The sequence below is a fragment of the Aptenodytes forsteri genome, unplaced genomic scaffold, assembly GCF_000699145.1.
Source record: "Aptenodytes forsteri isolate BGI_AS27 unplaced genomic scaffold, ASM69914v1 Scaffold241, whole genome shotgun sequence".
NCBI classification, from domain to species: domain Eukaryota; kingdom Metazoa; phylum Chordata; class Aves; order Sphenisciformes; family Spheniscidae; genus Aptenodytes; species Aptenodytes forsteri.
In genome coordinates this window covers 10,166,093-10,173,867 of record NW_008795252.1, presented here as the reverse complement: position 1 = coordinate 10,173,867, position 7,775 = coordinate 10,166,093, and the positions used below count along the sequence as shown (strand labels likewise).

At 38.6% G+C, this 7,775-nt stretch overlaps 1 protein-coding gene across 1 annotated transcript in view; it reads left to right on the top strand.

Annotated features, from left to right (window-relative positions):
- The window catches only part of SCUBE1 (signal peptide, CUB domain and EGF like domain containing 1), a 219,653-nt gene that overhangs the window by 1,039 nt on the left and 210,839 nt on the right, over positions 1 to 7,775 (top strand). The window lies entirely within an intron of this gene.

The window sequence follows — 7,775 nt, the reverse complement described above, 5'->3', positions numbered from 1 at the left end:
TGTCCCGGTCGCTCTCCTCGGGTCCCTCTGAGGCACGGGGTAGCTTGCACCTTCCGCCTGGCTAACGTGTGATTTACCGCCACTCTTCTCGCCCAGCGAGAGCCTCGTTCCCCCCGGGCCAGTTACAGTAGGTGTTTTTCTGTATCAACTCCAACAGGGCACTGGAGCTTCCTTCTCTTTGACACTATGCGTGCGTCATGGTCACCTATCTTTGGTCTGTGGAACACTATTTTAAAAGGAACTATTTCAGATTATTGTACTTACACAGGCTTAAAAAAGTTGTTTCACTTCTCTGTGTCCTTACACCAATCCTTGCAGTTGAAAAAGACCTAGCATGTTTTATTAGGCACCGTGTACACTCATATTTCAGATTTTATGAACTCCATCTTGTCTATTGAACCTCAGCAGAGAGGTTGTTCTCTGGTGAAAAGAACGAATATTGTAATCACAGCAGAATGCCTTACAAATAAAAGAGGCAACATTTGGGGTTTATTAGGCACCGTGTACACTCATATTTCAGATTTTATGAACTCCATCTTGTCTATTGAACCTCAGCAGAGAGGTTGTTCTCTGGTGAAAAGAACGAATATTGTAATCACAGCAGAATGCCTTACAAATAAAAGAGGCAAGTCATTTGGGGTTTTTTTGTACTTGTAGATGCTTAGCAGCTATAAAAATTCTCCTTCCAAGTCTCTCTTTCTATGGCAGACTGAAACTTTTTCAAAATGTATATGGCCAGTCCATTAAAAAGATTAAAGACCTAGAAATGACTTTGCTGAAGTCTACAAAAATTTGAAACCGCATATTATTCTCCATGGACTTCCAAAGTGTTTGTTCAAGTGCCCTCATAAAGCATTTTTGTGGTTGTCATATTTTTCTGTCTTGGGCTTAAATCGATGGAGGCAAATTCCTACTGTCCACCTCTTGGTGCTCTAGCGTCTCTGAGCTGCTGTTCATTTGGAAGCCAGATTTTCTTTCTTGCAAACGGAATAATCATTCAGCACCACTTCTTCCTCTATTCATCCCTTCCAGGGAGAGCTCTGTGCAGAGAAAATGTACTCAAGGCCACAGCTGTGGAGGTTACAGCATTCACAGAATTGGTCCTTCTTGTTGTATTTGTTTTCCACATCAAAAGTTTCGTTAAGCTTTAACTACTCATATTTTAGCTGTTGAGCTCTGTTTAATGGTAGACCTGGCTGATATTCATGCTTGTTTAATACATGTATTTCTCTTTGCCTGACTTACCTTGGCTCAGTAAAAAAGAGAGCTCAGTAAGTAGTAAAAAATCGGATTTCTCTGTGGAATGATGTACAGAATCATGGAGTTTCTGTGGCTGATGTCAAACTCGTATCTAATGGAATTTAGTGTCTGACAAGCTTGGTAAGTAAAGTAAGCTGGGGCAGACTGCAACACATTCTGCATGGCTGTTAATTGTTCAGACGTTAGGTGATTGAATGGAAGGTGTCTAAACCAGGTGTTACTATGTGTGATATGTAACTTTTTTTACAATGTTACAGTAACAGTTCTAAAGATTTTGCATCAGCTCTATATCTTAAGCTTGTAATTAATATCAAACATAAGCAGAAAGCTTGAAACATTTTTGGATGCTTCCTTTCTGGAGCTTATTTTAGATTACTTATGTAGTACCTCCTAATTTGATCCCAAAGTACTTTGAAACTTTGTTACTGAAGTTATGTACCTTCAGTGCAGGCAGGTATCATTATGTCCTTTTTATAAGTGAGTAAACTCGAAACCATAGAGGTGAAGGAAGGGTCACACAAGTCAGTGGCAGACCTAAGATCTGCTTCAGGTCTGCTGTTCACATAGAGTGGGTTTATTTTGCATCTTGAGGTCAAGTATTCAAAACCTACAGAAATAAACAGACTAGCAGTATTGATTGGTATTTAATATTATGTCACAAGACAACACCAGTAATCAGCCATTAAAAATTATCTTTTAAGATAACAGTGACTGTGCTTGTAATAACAAAGATGAAATACACCGAATGGTTTTTGGTGTGCCAAACCCAAAGCTGGGTCATTAAACGATTCTGGGTCTTTATAACTGAGCTTTTCTAAATAAGCTTTTGATCACTGAAACTAGTTACCTATGAGAAAAGGATGTCTTTTGTACAGATAATGTGCCTCTTTAACTAAGTTTGTAGCAATCTACCTGTGTTGCTTCATGTCTAAAGAACATTCATTATGGTGTAACTAACTCCCTTATAGTGCAGGCTCTCATACACAGCCAGATTTTACTAAACAAGCAGAATTGCAATTTATATAGTGCAGTGAGCTTAGAGAATGATACTATATGATCAAATTTATTCTAATAAATTTTAGTGAGCTGCCAGTTTAGGTTATACTGAGGCATTACAATTAATTTAGAAAGGTGTGCATGTTACTTTACTTTAAACATCAGTCTTAAATATTGCTTTCATTCACTTAAAATCCATTTTTAGAGAAAGGGATAGAGTATGGGAACTAACATGATTTGGATGATTCTTAAGTTTTATAAAAGCAACGGAGCACATATTTGTACAAATATGTCCAGTATGTGAATATGTATTTGTGTACTCTTGTGTATTTATTTATAGGTTTTTGTTCAAAGAAAATGTATAGTTTTAAAAAATGGGATCTTTAGGCTAATGCAGTAAATGTGGAGCCCAGCCACTTGTGCAGGATTTTGTGCATATTTTGTTGCTCTGACCTAAAGGGTGGGGAGAAATACGTAAGACAGAAACATTCCTTTAAGGACATGTGGAGAGCTCTAGCAGCAATTATACTGAAATGAAACATTTTCTTGACAGTCTGTTAAATTCCTTTAGCAGGGAATTTGTTTCTGAACTTTGCTTTTCTGCCAAAATGTCTTTTGGACTGGGTTTCTCCAGAGTTTCTGAGGATTTGAGATGACTTCTCAGTTTGCAGATCTACCCTACCTTTTTTCTTTCTTTTTTTTGTGTGTAGCCTTCTTGCCTGAACCAGCTGACCTATTTCTTTCCATGGAGCACAGTTGTTTCTCCAGACAGAAGAGTTGCTCGTTCTTCCTGTGTCCTGTCTCCTGCTTCCCTCTGTAGATTTCAGTTTACCTTTTTTTTTTTTTTTTCCCCAACCAGCTATCTGCTATGCTTTGTCAAGCCATATGGTCAGCATTGCCATGATGATATTTCCCCATATCACATAATATGTCAATATCCTTTGACCACAAATTCTCTAGCTGGCAACATAATATGTCAATATCCTTTGACCACAACTTCTCTAGCTGGTGTTTTCATAGGACAGAATAATATGTCCAACCCAGGTAATCTTTAAAAAAATATTTGCTTTCAATTGTCCATTTCTATTCAATATACAAAATCTATTCATTGATAACGGATTCAGTTGCCCTGGCGGACCTACTGGTACCTAGGAAATCTTCCCTGTTGTGGTTTTAGTCAGTACCTGAAATGCAGTGGCCTGCATTCAGCTGCAAGCATGCTCTTTCATGTTCCCTAGGTCTTCCTCCTTACCTTCTCTACATTGACTTTTGGTCTCCCCACAGGTTGGTATCTCAATAAAATTGTTACCTGGAAAATTGTGTCAAAACAATGGAAATTCCAGAGTATTCAAAAGGATTCCAAGTCCTGAGGTTCCCTAGGCCTTGACAGGGCCTCCTTTGTCCCCGATGCCAATGTTGTGTGTTTGCTGTTGTAGGGTACTCTGTCATTGAACAGTTTATGAAGGGGTTTAGCTCTCAAACCTAGTTAATTTTTTTTGCCCATGCTACTTCTCAGGCTATTCCAAACCCTCACACCATTAATGGTTAAAATAGTCTGTATAATTTCTGGTTGATGTTTATCTGTGCCCATTTTATATCCAGCTAGTGTGTTAACTTTATTCTCTGTTTTAAAACTTTTTTTTTCCCTCGGCCTACTGTTTATCCCCAGTGTGACTGTGATTTCGGTGAGTTGCTCTAGCTGTAGTTTCTTTTTTCTTTTGGATGATACCTTACGTGTAGCACTCTTTCTCTCCAGTATGTAGAGGATTTGATTGGGTGGATGTGATTTTTTTTCCTTAAGACATGTTCACTGGGACCTGTTGCTGCTGGGTTGCAAAGCTCTGCTCTGAGCTTTCCCATATTGAGTAAGATTTCCTTCTTGGTGCCTTTCTTCTACTGTCTTTCATAGTATTTGCATAACTATTCTTCAGTTCTTTTAATAATTGGTCTCATACAGTTGTTGTCATGTTTCTTGAACTCTATGTACAGAAGAGAAATGCTCACAACTTTCAGCTGTACTTTTATTTTTATTTATTTTTATTCCTGCTGTGAAGCTTAATAATGTTGTTGATGGACTTCTCGCTGAGGGCAACATACATGTACCATGGCAAAGTATCTCGGCAGAGTCTGCCTTGAGAGGGTGATTTTCAGGTTTCTGCTCGTGTTGGAAATTTGTGCTGTATCAGCAGAAGTTCTGCTTGACTGCTAGCTGAGTAGGCCTGTGGAGTTCTAGTGATGTAAGTTTGTCATATGTCGATGTACTTGCAGTCCTTTTCCTAATGTAAGTAATCATTCCAGATAAACAGGCAGGTGGTCATAGTAATCTGCAAAGGGGGCTGTTATTCTTGATTACCCCAGTGATAGCACCTCACTGGGTTTAAGCATGATACAATCTCAAAATAAGATAAACCATTCCTGCCTCAATCACAGGCATATTCAGCCCCACAGCAGGTTATATTCTGCATATGTCCGTTCGGAAACACAGACTAATTGTCCTTTCTGAAGCCCGGTGCTTATCTAAGGGCTGCTTAGCTGAAGGAAGCTTCTGGAAAACGTACAGCCAAACAATCTAGCAAGGCATCTCCTAATCTGGGGCTGATATGCTGCTTATCACAACTTCTGCCATAGTTCCTAACATTTGTCTGTGTACAGTGGATGGAGATACTCAATATGGTATCTGGAAAAATACTTGCATTGATATACCTAGATTTTGTTATTTCCATTGATGTTCTGAGACGTTTGGCTTTGTTTCTGACATGATCTGTTGCTGCAGACAGAAAAGCAAAGTATCGTACAGATCATCTCTAAACTGTTAACTAAAAGCCCTTTTCTGAACTAGGAATTCTAATTTTGTGGAAACAACAGGATAGTGAATTTCTTACTTTGGCAAATGTTTGAGACTCTTGTGATAGCACGTGCAATTCTGTCTTCATGCTGCAGGTACAATAATATCCTAAGCCAAAATTTAAACTACTCGCGGTGTTTGCAGCAATACACGGAAGTATAAAATGATAGCTCATTGCATTTACAATGAATCAGAAATGGTATAGATAAACCACTCATTATAATCTTCAGTAATTTTGTGGGTGTGAGGCCAAGTTTCTTCTTATACCTGTTTGTTAGATCTGTTTTTAAAGGATTTAAAACAAATCTTAACAACTGGAAAAACATATAGAAAATTTATCTACTCATCAATTCCATTTTAATAATAATGATTGTTTCTCTAGGCTTGACTTAATATTCTTCTTACAATTTTAATCTTGTTCACCCGTTTTATCTTTCTTTTTCTTAAGAAGCTGGTCTCACTCATTGGATTTTAATTTTACTGTAGTCTTTCAAATATCTGCTGTGTTCTTCTCATGCTCTTCAAAAATGAATCCAAATATTGTGACAGGGCTGCTCTGAATCAATCAACCTGGAAACAGGACATTTCAGAGTTCTCATTTCCCAGCTCCTGGTCCAGTATCTCGCACTGAAGCCTCCTCTTGTCTGCAGGGATAAGTAAGTACCGGGCTTCTGGATGTCTTTTAAATGGAACAATGATCCCATTTCTTTTAAGAGCTCTATGGCTTCCCGTCAATCCACTCTCAGCAATTCTTTCTTAAGTGGACCATCTTTATCAATGATGTCGTGTGAGAGTAAATGAACACTGTTGGATGTCCTCTGGTTTCTGAAACTTGGGCATCTTGATGCTTGCACAACTCTAGTGGGCTCAGGCTCGTGCTGTCTGTCTGTCTCACTGCTGAATAACAGGATGCCACTGAACAAGGCAGCTTAAGTGACTTCTTCCTGACTGATGATTCTTCTAATTGCAATAGAAGGTGAATTCATTCTCTCAAGGAAGGGTCATCCTCTGGGATCTTGCAAATATTGACTCATTTCAGGCTGAATATTATCACTACATCCATAGTCTTGCTGTTACTGCTTGCAAGGAGGTGCTCTGGGAAGTTGGTTTGGTCAAATCCACTAATAACATCTACTAATAATATCCCACTACATATCTGTCAGGGGAACAAAAGAGTTTCTGAATAGCTTTGTGTTGGTGTGTTGAGGTTTTTTTCCCCTGAAAACACCACAGATATCTACACCCTTTGTCTGCCTGTTCTGAAAAGCTGCAGGAAGATGGAATGTGAAAATTTTTCCTAAATATTGTTTCATTCTTTGTTCATATCCTTATTCTAATTTTGTTATTTTCTGTATAACCATTTCGTGACTTCATCTCAGTTTAGTGCTTGAGGCTTTGACACTGATCGAATTACTTCGGAATTGGTTGTCCAGTAATCTTGAGGTCTGCAGTGAATGTTAGGAACTGTGCTGTGCTTTCTAGTTTTACAGTTACAATACCTTAACAGATGACATTAATGTCATGTGTTGAACTTCATGTCACCCTCCCATAATGGCTGTGTTCTAGATGAGATCTGTTGCTACAAATCTGTGATGCTGGTTTTGTCCTGTTGGCTTGCAGCAGCCCATCTGAGCACAGAGGAAGAGATACGCTGCCACCTCCCAACTTTGTGGTGATTTTATTTCAGGGTCAAATCTTCCTTCCCAGTTTTATTCACATGGATTATAGCTTTTCTCTGGGTGAGCCATTGTGCTGATTTCACTGAAAGCAGCTTCCAGAATGAAGCAATACATGTTGTCAAAAAATGGGGGAGGGAGAATATAAACTAGCTTCTTTGATTTGAGCTAGTAACTACATTTTTTTTTTTTTTTTCTTCTCCGCCTGTCTGTAAATCCTACTGATTTGATTTGGTAACTTGATGCATCTTTTTTGGTTTAGGCTGATAAGTGTTTCCCAGAATCCAATTCTGAGGTCTTCTATATCTGTCCCTTTTTTTTTTTTTTTTTAATTGTCTGGTACTATTTAATACTTGATTCTCAGCTTGCCAGTTTTCTGAATTACTTCAGGGAATGGAGTTTCTTAGGGGATGGAGAAGAAGTAGCAAGCAAGAAAATACTCCTGAGAACATTCTGTAATAAGACAGAGTTTTATTACAGCCTAAGTGAATTAGCAGCTTACGATAACTTTTTCTTTTCTCCTTCGTGCTTCTTCTGTTCCTTGAATAGGGCTTTTGTTTTGGCCAGGGTCAAGCCTTGATTTTTTTTTTTTTTAGTGTATTTATTTATTTCAGATTGCTTTATTTTTCTGACTTTGTTCAGCAGTTTATCTAATAAAACCAGAATATCCCTTAGTTGGGATGACATGACCTGTTTAACTGCTCACAGTACCGTCAGTCCTCATGTGTCACACACCCTATTGTTTTCTCCTCTCCCTTTTCCTCCCTACCCTGTCCTACCTCTCAGACCTACTTTCTGGCAGCCCATAATGCTGCTTCAGTGAACAGCTCCCCCGGTGGTCCAGTTTGGAAATCTTCCATTTTTACTTAGAAAAAGAACATTTGCTCCAACTCCCCCCCGCCCCGAAATGCTTCTTGGATACAAATATCACTATAGTTTGCATAAACAAATACCATACCGCTAGAAATATGGCCTCATTCTTCAGCAGCATTACATGT